The sequence below is a fragment of the Maylandia zebra genome, linkage group LG22, assembly GCF_041146795.1.
Source record: "Maylandia zebra isolate NMK-2024a linkage group LG22, Mzebra_GT3a, whole genome shotgun sequence".
Classification (NCBI taxonomy): Eukaryota; Metazoa; Chordata; class Actinopteri; order Cichliformes; family Cichlidae; genus Maylandia; species Maylandia zebra.
Genome location: NC_135187.1, coordinates 18,755,603 through 18,768,400, shown reverse-complemented (window position 1 = coordinate 18,768,400; position 12,798 = coordinate 18,755,603).

The window sequence follows — 12,798 nt, the reverse complement described above, 5'->3', positions numbered from 1 at the left end:
GACAAGAACTTGAATTAAATTATGTAATTTCTTCTTCTTCTTTTTTTTTTTTTTTTTTAAATCTTATGGAAAATAATTGATCCGTCTGGCAGCTATCCATTTCCTTTGACTGAGTATCTCATTTAGCTCTCCTTTCATATTTGTAATCACCATATATGCCCATGGTAAAGTCTTAGTGCCAAGCTTTTGCACACTTTGCACTTCCTATTTGACAGACTTGCTTCCACTCAGATGAGTCTCCTTGATTGTTGACTTACTTGCTTACAGTATGCATTAACATATCTTCCATGTCTAAATGTCAAATACAGTTTCATACCTACTTCTTTAGCTCATTGTTTCTTTAACAATGTCTTACACTCATCAACAAACAATAACAACTGCTTAAGGACTAATCACAAGAGTAAACTTGTGTATACTGAATAAACTATTCAAACAAATGCTGCAAACATGTTGTGCAGCAACCTTATAAGTCTGAAAAGAACAAAAACAACTAGAAATGAGCCTCGCTCTGAGATTATCAGTCACTTCAGTATGTCAGAGAACTGGCATGCTGGGAAAAGCTGTCACTGCGGTGAACTAGTGGGTTTGAGGTTACGATGGCCTGATCAGACCGCACTCTTATTACTGGTGGAGACAGCCAGAAACAAGCAGAGAGTTGTGGCGTGCCAAAATGTAAGTCAACAACCTTACTAACCAGATAGTCAGTTAAGTAACCGACCTCAGCCAGTCAGCCAGCCAGTGCAGCCGAGCGTTTCCTTCATGCTGCCAGCTGTCTGTTTTTTTCCCAGTAGCTACAATGTGGGATTGTTTACAGCTCTTTTTATAGTCCAGTGAATAAGCCCTTATTTTCTCCCAATCTACCCCTGCTGGGAGAGCCAGCCCAGACAGTGGGAAGTAGCCCTGGGAAGTCATAATTATATTTGGCAATGTGTGCAGAACCACATGCGCTCACACGCGCTCACAAATACACACACACTAAGAAGACAGAAAAGTGTTTAAACGTCATCGCTCACGCTTATATAAAAATCCCTGTAAAAAAAACAAAAAAAAACAAGGCGGTGTGTGCTTGTCTACAGATACACATCAACACATATGGGACACAGCAAACGCAGCGCCATTCCTGCCCTCACAGAAAAGCCAGCATGCGCATCCATAAAAGACCTGAGACACCTCCGCAGAGTTAGAGCGGCGCTTGAACTCACCTCCCTCTCTGCCTGAAACATATGTTTAACAAGTACTCTGGCTCATTTGGCTGACTCTCTCAGACATGAGGGGACAGTGAACGATCATTTAGTGTATGATGACTGCATATGTATTGCCTGATTTGGCTTGTTTCCTTTGTATAAACCAATATGCTTCACATAGCACAAGAAAAGCAATTACAGAGAGTTAGTTTGTCAATGTTAAATTTAAGTGAAATACATATTTGATTGCATTTGTTGTATGTGAAACAGTGATTATGAATTACATACCAAAGTACAATGAATTTGGCTTTCATTCAGTTAAAGTCATCTTACCCGCAGAACAACCCTAAGTTTTTTGTCCCAGCTGCTATTGAAACCCACACTCACCAGCCACTTTTAGTCATTTGCTGAAGTTCAACCTGAGCATCAGAATGGATGAAGATTGGTGATTTAAGTGATTCTGAACATGCAGTATAGGTTTCTGAGTATTTCAGAAAATGCTGACCCAATCATCCCTGGAGTTGACAGAGAATGGTCCAAAAACGGAGAAAATATCCAGCGAGAGACAGTTTGCTGGGTGAAAATGCCTTGCTGATGCCAAGGGTCAAAGGTGGCCCTACCACAAGCTGATAGGATGGCAACAGAAACCATTTATTGCAATCAAGGTATGCAGAAGGGCATTTCTGTGCATGCAACATATCAATCTTTAAAGCAAATGGACTACAGCAGCAGAAGACCACACGCACTGTCACTTCTATCAGCTACGAATAAGAAACTGTGGCTACAGTTCTCATTAGTCTTAATTTCTGCTGAGACATTTGGATGTCAGGGTCAGAATTTGGTGCAAACAACATGAAAGAATGGACCCATCCTGCCTTGTATCAATGGTTCAAGCTCCTGGTGGTCTAATGATGTGAGGGATATTTTCTTCAGACACTTTGGGTCACTTAGTACCAGCAAGGCATTGTTTTAACATCAGTCTGTCAGAATATTGTTGCTCACCACGTCCATCCCTTTTTGACCACAGTGTAACAATTTCTAATGGCTCCTTCAAGCAGGATAGCAAGCCATGCCACAAAGTTAAAATCACAAACTGGTTTCTTGAACTTAACAATGAGTTCTCTGCACACTATAAACTTCACAGTCACCAGATAGATCTTCTTTGGGCAGTGGAGCATGATTGGAGGAATATGTCCGTGACCTTGTTGAATCTGTGGCACGAAGAATTAAAAAAGCTCTGAAAGTAAAATGGGTCCAACCCACCATCAGCAACGTGTACCTAATAAAGCTGCTGATTGCATTTTAAAATAGGCAATATTTAGTGTCTGCATGAAAAACTATAGATTGGATTTGTTCCTTTTTCATGGAAGGGAAATTGGTAACTGGCATCCAGGAAAACAGAGCGTCATGTTTTAATTTATAAAAAATGATTATTCCAGCCCACACTATGATTTTGCCTTAGTTAACCCAAACAAGTGCAACTCTAAATAAATAGCATGTTAAGACTTGCACCCGTGCCTCCCGGTCCACAGTCAGCTGTAAATTCCTGTCCACTTCTATCGTATCTCTAGCCCACATGTTGCAGCTGTTGTGCAGTGTAACACTACTTCAGCACAGGGAAGAAAGTTTTACTCGGAGTAATTTCAAGATGCTCTTTCCATACTACGCCTAAAAGTTGATCATTTTTGGGTGGTAACAATGTATAAGTAAGTACAGTTATTACAACCAATAATGTGGCTATTGACGGCTGGGCCTGTGTGTTCCCACTGAATCCATGTTACTGCGGCTGCAGATTAAACTGATTTGTAAGAAGAAGTACTTTGGGTGTCAGATTCTTAAATGAGGGTCACGGCAAAATGGGAACAGTGGGTGAAATCATTTTGCCTGTTCCTCCAGCAGCAGTTCCAGGGGTCCTTTTAAGTGCTTTTTGTGTCTGTGCAACATGTGTGAATACGCCATAATCCATTACTCTCACAACTGCAATTCAGCCTTTCAGAGTAGCAACGTTAAATGAGATGAATAGGCCATCACTTGCGCCTCAGAACATTTGTAACAGAGTGCCGTACACAGCCCCTGCTGAAAATTGTACTCAACTGCACATGGGAAGAACTACTTTATATTCTCTCTTTATATCTTTCTTTCCTTCATTTGCACTTGTATTTTTTAACAAAGGCGCTATGGTTAATGTTAAACCATGGTAGGTAAAATAGTAGAGGCAACAAATGCAGAGAATCCTTTCATATTCAGCTGATGTTTTCACGACACAATACCTATGGGTGGAGGATGAATTGGATCATAGCTCTGCCAAGAAACTATTGGAGCACCGCAGGAAACCCTTTTATCTGTGAGTGATTCTCAGATTTTGTTATCATAGCAACATCTTCCTCTAAAGTCTGAGTTAACATGAACAAGCCAGCTTAATTTATTTGTTTCTTGCACTTTCTACATTTCTGTAGCAGGTCATGGCAAAGGGAAAAAAAGCAAGTATAAGTGGCCATGATTACCACAGTGTGCTTTATGGATTAAAATGGAAACTGTTATGAATTGTATAACCAGTATTAGACTGAGATATAAATAACAATGAAAATGTTCAGATTTCAGTAATGATTGGTTGAATTCCCTGAGCCAGCCAGCCAACTATTTGCCTGATTCTCCTTCATCACTTGCCATGTTTGTCAGTTTGCATTATTCAGCCAAAAAAGGGTAAAGCTAATTGATATCCAGTGTTGATCAGATTTGTATTGCCTGGGTACATGAAAAAGTATTTTCCTGATTTATTTCTTTTTGCACATTTGTCTCATTTTCATGTTTGAGATCATCAAATGAATTTTAATATTAGAGAATACAGAATGCATTTTTTCAATTGATTATTTCATATTAAAATCAATCTGACTCAGTGGAAAAAGTAATTTTCCTCCTTAATATCATGAAACTCAGAATTTTTGGAAAGTTGGCTTTAGTTTCACGAGCCACACCCAGGCCTGATTACTATCGGATCTGTTGAATCAAGAAATCACCTAAATAGAACCCCTCTGACAAAGTAAAGTGAAGACACCAACAGCTGTGAAACAAAGTCACTGACATTTGTCAGTCTGGAAAGGGTTACAAAGCCATTTCTAAGACTTTTAGACTCCAGTGAACCACATTATGAGCCATTATCCACAAATGGAGAATACTTGGAGCAGTGGTGAACCTTCCCATGAGTGTCCAGCCTACCAAAATTACTAGAAGAGTGACGACTGATCCAGGGCCAAGATTCCTTCACAGCCATGTGAAAGACTAATTACCAGTCATCACATACACTAGATTGCAGTTCTTGCTACCAAGGGTGGCACAACCAGTTATTAGGTTCAGGGATATACTTTTTCACTCAGTACGTTTAGATAACTTTTTCATTTAATAAATGTGTTTAGTCGGGTTATCTTTTTCTAATACTAGAATTTGTTTGATGATCTGAAAAATGATCTGAAATATGCAAAGACATAAGAAATTGTTTTAACAGCATTGTGTCTGTAAGGGAAAAACAAAAATTGCTTTTTTATGTGCAGCTTGTCTTTTTTTTTTTAATTATTTTAAATGCACTAGTGCCTTTAATTATTTAAAAATCACAGTTCAGAATAACTGTAAATATCTTACATTGTGTTTAAGTAAGCCTGCAAAACCTGCAAATCAGCAGTGCATGCTCAGTACACAATTCCTCAGTTTTTTCAGGTATTTGTAGGTGTTTGGAGCTTCCTGTGTCATTATCATGACACTGCAACAACAAAATATCTTTAATAGAGATTTTATTGCCACTAAAACAAATAAAAGTTGTATCAAATCTGCTTATTAAAACTGTTAAACAAAGAGATTGTAGTTATAAACTGACAAACTGACAAAAAGAGTCAAAATGAAAGCCAAATAAAATATGAGGTGTATGAGTGAGTGAGGAGGGACATGGTGCGTGGGAGATGGGAGAGCTGTATGCACTCACCCCAGGCTTGTGGGTGAGTCAGGGGGCAAGTATGCCGAGGATGCTCCCTGATTCACCCTGGTACTGTCTTGTGTCGAGGTCTGGGATCCGTCTGGCTCACCCCCCATGTTACACTATCTGCTGTTGAAGGAGGAGAGGTTGGGTCAGGGTTAGCTGTGTGTGGTTGGAGGTATGGCATATCTTTGTGTATGTTAAGGCAGTTTTAGTATTAGACATAAAAAGGGTGGGGGTAGGTTAAAGTGAATTTTTTTTTAAAGGCAGTAAACTCTAGTTTATGCTTTCTGTGCACATTAAGGTTAAAGGGACAGGAAAGGGATAGCAACAGACATCCAGAAAGAAAAGCACCACGAGTGTCTTGATTATTAAGTCACATTAGGCAGAAACATATAAGTGCACACACAGAGGAGTAGCTACATGTACTACAACTATTTGAAACTAACCTTTGGGTGGTTGAAGGGAAACATGAATTCTCAGCTCCAGCCTGCAAACCCACAATGAAAACTTTTATCACATTAATTTGAAAAAGAATGCCAATCCACGGTTATTTCGCTGCAGTCTGTGGATAAGTAATTTACTTTGTACTTTTAAGTGAAAACAAGAGATTAGTGGAGAAAATGCATATATATTCATGACTGCAAAATGTTCTTTGATTTAAAGAAGCATGTCATGAGAGGGTTAAGCACTATCAGGTTCTCTTTTGAAATAAACGGCCTGCACACAAGAGACAAGAAACTGTGTACATCTTTTCATTTCTTTAAAATTTGAAGAGTTATTCCCTTTTGTGATTGCCCTTCTTCTTGATCTTATTCAGTATCACCTAATGCAATAATAAGAATAACCAACAATTATAGTCAAACAGAAATCTCTTTTTCTATTAGGGAGCTGTCAAAACCACATTTTTCTCTTATTGAAATTCGGTGTTTATCGTTTGCCATCTGGAATTGATTTTCTTGTTTAGGGATTTGGCATGAACAAAAAAAAAAGACTTTTTATATTTATTATTTTGTTCAAGGTAGTTTAGTGTCTTCTCCCAGAGGATTTTCATATATACGAGAAATCACTGGCTGTCACAAAACTATGGGTTATGTCTGCCAAATATAATTTGCAGTGAACTGTATAGACTTTCCCTGAGGCTTTAAGGAACAAGTAATTATTGGAAAGAACTAATATTTACAGCACATTATGTTTTTTGGCTTCTTACTGGCAACATTCTTCTTTTGTCAGCTTGTTACGGAATCCAGTTGCCTTATTCTTGATACAAATATGACACAAAGTTTCGGGGAGCAGATTGAACTGAGTAAGAAGGTAGTTTGTGAAATTGTACTTGATGAAAGGGAAACACCTAAACATAGAGAAAAACTGAAGCGATACACTACTGTGCAAAAGACTCAACTCACCCTTCACTCAGTCCAGTCCTTCTACCTGACCATTTTCAGATTCATTATTTGGTTCATTAAATAATTTAAACAAAAAGGGGCCTAATTAAAGGGATGAACCTGCGTTGTGTCGACACATAACAGAGGACTTATAGAAGAACCAGTTTTGAATTGGATCTTGAGGTGCCTTATTAATAACAACCTGCTACAAAACATATAATTTTCCCCTTTTATTTAGTTTAATGTGCTAAAAATGCTGAAGATAACATAGTTTGACAGGAACAAGATTGGTGATTCCCAAGCAACTATTAGCTGAAATTCTGGCATATCTCAGCATGATGCACAGTGTTTCCCTAAAAACTCAGAGGAAACTGGAAAAGTGGTGGACAAGTGTGAGGCCTGAAATACCAAATCAATAGCAGATGAACCTAATCTGAAAGGTGCGTCCTTAAGGGGTCGGGGAAAAATCCAGCAAGGACCTGAGAGATCCTGTAGGATCAACTAAAGGGCCAGAGATGCACTGCAGCCAGTGGTGTTGGGGATCTTGTCAAAATTCATGAAATTATTAACACAGAAAAGTGTCATCAGATTTCACACAATGCAATACCTTCTAGAAAGCATTAGAATGGCAACAGTGTCACTTTTCATCATGGCATACACACTGCCGATGCAATGAGAGGATACAAGGATAGAAAAACAAACAAAGTTACACTCTCAGTCCTGGATTGGCTTCCTCAGAGCCAGTGAAGCAATGACGGATGATCTTGAGAGAGATGGGCAGCCAACAACATCCGAAAAACAATCCTTGAATTTCCTTCAACAAGTCTCGTGAACTATTGCTGAAGACTACTGAAAGAAATGATAATAAAGGTGGCCTAAGAGAGTTCAGCCATTGTTGAAGAATAAACGTGGTGAATTTCAAGCTCATTTGTATTTTTGCATCATGTACTCTACTTTCATGTTTGCACATATTGCAATAAAATGCTGTACCTATTTCCCATTTTGCCAGTAAAATATGAAGAAATGAGGGGTTGCTCAAGGCTTTGGCCAGTACTCTACAGGGTGCAATCTTGAAACAAGAAGACTGACAGAGTGGAGACAAACACACAATCAACTCAACAGCCTGCCATAGTGTTGTGTTAAAAATGAGAGGGCCACAGGTGTGCACTCTCTAATCTCATCATTAAAAACAGGTCTGGTACAGATAGGTGTCATCCACATAGACCCTCACAGGTCCCTCTGATGTGTATTAAACTTATGACAGAATGCCTCTGTCGTGTAAAAATTGTCCTTCAGCAAAGTATTGATATTAGTAGTGTCTGTGTAAATGCCACTTTAGCCCCAAGGCCTGTTAGTTCGCAGCCTCTCATTCCCTCTCATTCACCCACAGTGTGTGTGTTTTACAAGAGGATATTTAGAAGTCAAATGCAAATATCAGATAAAGTTTTTCCCACTTTGTAGCATAGACTCCTGTGTACACTGCCATGTCACTCAACCTGCCACTAAGTGTGCAGACAGCCCAGACAGCTACCTGTAGGTGATGCTGATTCTGTGATAACTTTAAGCTTTTTATACACACGGACTTCAAGACAAATCTTCATGATAAAAGCAGTTTTGTATGATGTAACCAAACTATGGGCCTGAGTTTATCATCAATAGGCCTTTCCTCTGCAGGGCATGCCATTTTTAAAAAAAGTCAATTTAAAACGTGTCCATGGAACCTTTTTTGTTTTCATTGTAGATTGAATCCTTTTGCATGTTTTGTCTGATCCCATGTAAGTTTTGGGAATCTTTAAAGAGGGTGAAGATGATCAGCAAACACTCGCTGGTTAGCAAGCTGTATCTTGGGGAACATATTTTGCAATCTGAACATCATACTTTATTGTAACATCCACTGTCATTTCTATCATGTCTATACCTGCTTAGTGTGATGGTGTGCTAACATGATCTAATCAGCATTACACATGAAATACATGACGATAAAGCACAAAGTTTTACCTGATGACGGCTTAAAGAGGTAAAGTAAAGAAAATCATTTCTAATGTTTCTATTAAATTGCCAGGGAAGCCATTAATTTTAGTAGGTGTTGAGTCATTTTAGTTAAATCCACAAATGTTCAGGTCAGTGGGAGAAGGTGAAGACCACTAAAGTCATTAGAAGATATTCCAAAAGGAAAGGAAAATTCTTTGGAAATCTTGTGATCCTCCAGTTGTGCACATGTTTTAATTAGGATTAACTAACTGCTTTAATCCCCAAAGCCACGATCTACTATGATAAAAACATGATGTAACTCCAACATCTACAGTATATAATCAGTCTAACTTATTTAAAAGAAAATAGAAGTGAATAAATATTCAGCTCATGGAGAGAACAAAGACCCCAGTTCTTTTTTATACACTGTTTTATACACAGCATTTGGTTTTCATGACATATTTAACCCTGGCCTTTGCGCAGCTACTCTTAGTGAAAGAATTTTCTAGTATAAAACATCTAGCTGAGCTGAGATGCAGCGATAAAAAAAAAAAAAAATGAAACAACATAAAAGTTTTTGCTGAATGGTGGTCTTTGTTCCTCTAAGTTTTCTATGACTGAATGATATCTCCCCTAACCTCCTATGACCCCCTGGCTCAAGGGGACAAGAAATAGAGAGACTGGTCACTGGTGGGCAAATAGAGAAAGCAGTGTATGTATTTGTGGGACAAAGTGAGAAAAGAGGGGAAAAGCGGGAAAGAAGGAATACGAGTGTGAGTGCCTTCTTGCCTTTTGCCCCAGGGTTAGGAGACCTGTGACTCTGTGTCTTCTAAATCAAAGACAAGGCACAGCCATAACCTTCTTAAGAGAATGAGGATCCTTTCACTACCTTGCAATCGCTCTATCTTCTCAGTGCTCAATGCTTAAAAGTGTAAATATTCCCTAAGTAACTCACAAAACTACAGATGTAACATGAAAAGGATGTATGGAGCAGGTGGACTTTCCAAAGCACTGAGAAAACAGAAAAGACCATTACATAAAGACAGCAAGACAATTGGTACACACAGCTAATGGGCATATGGTCCCTGATCCTGTGATTTGACCTTTTACCCTTGTGTAATATGATATCTGTTTAGATTTGCTTGGGAGGCTAACAGAAAGATTGATAGCCACTTTTTTATTGGCGCATCGATCATGTTCACTTGTTTCACCTGCCAAAACATAGTGATGATGCTTCTGCCTATTAAAATACTAATCGTGCTGGTTATGCTGCTAAAGTGTGGTCGTCTTAGTTCTGTGAATTTTTCTAGTGCATTTAGGTGATCTAGACTTCATCTTTGTCTATCAGTCTATCAGTAAAACAAATAAATTGCTGAATGTTTTGTAAACTAGGAAGTGACTGGAGAGCCTCGTAGTGCAGAAACAATCACGTTAGCCACTTTACTCCTTAAACGCGTCCATCGCTGCTGTCTACTTTCTGGAACAGTGATTCGCAGAGAGCGGAGGAGGGAGCTGAGATCGCCTTACTTATTCCAGTAAACAACACAGCGATCTAAAAGACAACATGTAGATATTATTCCCTCGGGTAATTCAACGCTCACTAGTGCATAGCCAACAGCACAAATGTGAGAAACATAGTAACTTTGCTCTGGCTAAAAGATAAAAAAAAAAATAAAAATGAAAACAACAGATTTTAAGAAACAGGTTGCTCATGTTCTTTGCTCATTTAAAATATATATATGCATGTGATCTGAACAGACAAATCACAGCAAAAAGTGGCACTTGGCTGTGAATTTTTATTCACTGAAAGCTCAGGCAGCTGTGATGCATACTGCAGCTTTTGTTGGAAAGATAAACGACACTTGAAATGCAAAACAAATAGATGCCCAAAGCAATCAGCTGTAGAGAATTCAGTAGAAGTACCCACTAGTTATTAGCTTAATGTGCTAACAGAGTCCTCAGTGTGCTCCTTTCCCATTTTAACTGGTGTGTACAAGAGGCCTGATTCTCAGGTAAATCAGTCTCAAGTGGGTCCGAGTTGGATGGTTTACTCAGGGTGTTGAGTCTCTTAGGAACTGAAGGATAGGATGTCAGCTGCTGCTTCCTGCTTAAGCCAGTAACAGGAACTGGCTGTGTTCCAGTGTGTGTGTGTGTGTGTGTGTGTGCTGTCAGACAGAGGACTGGGCAACAAGCCCAGGTGCAGCAGAGCCCAGGTGTTCCTCTACGAACAACACAATGAGTGCGTGCAAACATGGAGGGACCGACAAGCAAATGGAGAGGGATTGGTATCAGAGAGCACACCTGTTGAGCACCTGTCCTATCCGCTTATGACACACTGATTATAGATGGAGCAGTTGTAAACACATGCGCGTCAAAAGCCAAAACTTGTACACACACATATCAGTCAGTAAGAATCAACCACAGCGCTCTGTGCACAGCCTCACTCAGACATCAAACTACTTTTGAGTCTTTGCAACTTTTCACTTTCTCCCTGCCCTCCCTGCCTTTCTCTGATCCCCCGCTGAGTTCTTCAGTCTCTGTGTCATTAGGCAGCGAATCAGGGATTAAGAGGAAGATGGGAGGATGTGATTTGCAGCAGAATCCACTAAGTCTGGCATTACCACACACCTCACAAAGCGCGGGGGAGGTTCTAATCCACCGCACAGCACAATCCTGCTAATGCATTCATATCAGACACGCAGACAATTGAGGTCGACTGAGAATTAAACACCAAAAGTATTACTGTCAAGTTCAGCATGGGCATGTTTGTTTTTACATTAAAGTCTGAACTGAGGAAGACACCTACATTTTAGCTGGGTGTTAGCGATGTAGGATGATGATTTATAGGACAAATACTTGCATGAAGAACAATGTATATCTCTGAATAACAAACTTACATATAATATGTATTGCATCATACCATTTCTCAAGGACTAATGCAGAAAAGCTACTAAATGAGTCAAAAATGAAAAGATTCACTGCATACACTTTTATATATTCTGTCACAGTGACCTTGGATGCACACAGTAAAGTTTCTGTCATTGCATGACCTACAAATATTTGTCTTTTTAGCAGAAGTGCAGAAGCAGAGGGACATGTGAAGTATTAAAGCAAAACAATGACAGGGGGAGGGAAGGGGGAAAAGTGGGAAGAGAGAAAGAAGGGAAAGATTAGCAGTAGTACTTTGTGACATGCATCATCAGTCCTGTCTTCTCACTACATCTCCCTAATGGGAGCGCAGCAGTGTGTGTGTGTGTGTTTGCACGCAAACGCATGTGTGAGAGAGAGAGTGAGAGTGATGAGCCTCTCTGTCAGAGTGACTTGTAGAGACCGTGTGTCTGTGTGTGAAAGAGATAGGGACTAAATGAGCTTCTGGTGGGACTGACCCTTCTCACTTCTCACTGGTCCGTCAGAGAAACTGAGCGCTCCACTGGAGCATGGCCACAGGCAGGGTGCTGAATACTGAAACTGTTACACACACATACACAAACTCTGGGGAAAGGCAGCTGCAGAAGCTCTCTGTATGACCATATTCACATACACACAAAACGCATTAAAACAGAGGTATTTTAGAGACTAAACAGAAAATACATGGAGGTCAAGGTGCATTTATGTTCACACGACGTCAGAAAATGTGACAAAATGCACGTGTTTGTTTATGTCAAAAGCAAATACCGTGCACGCCAAATCTAGCGTGTTGCGAATGCGGGGTGTCTGGTTCACCAGTAGTCATAATTATGATTCATGTCTCAGTAAACAGCCATGCATGTATGATAAGGTTTGTATTGCCTCAAGTGTGGGAAAGCACAGCAAATTACATGTGCAAGTACGCATGTGTGTGTTGGTGCAAATGTGAGTTTCAGGCTAAGTATAATTACTCTTGGTGACATACCGTACATGACTAATGAGCAGAGTTTGGGCACGAAGCGTCGAGCTCATTTGTCACAGGATGGTAGGTAAAAATTTCAGTGCTTTCAACTCCTGTGGAAAGCTGGAAAGGTCATGTTAAATGCTCATAAAGCCCTAATGCCTGATTAATTTCCTGTGCAAGCACAACTCAGTGAACACCCTCGATTAGGAGTGACACGTCACATGACACGGATGTCACAGTCATGTCCTTTTGCCGCTGTTCTCTCGCCATTATACTGTAGCATCTCTGACTGCCTCCGCGGTTCAATCCAGTGGCATGCAAATAGCCTTGACATGACCAGAAGAGCACTCCACACATAGTCAATACAATTTAATAACCCATTACGGAGAGAACACTGTTGTTTATAGCTGGGAATTAAACCAA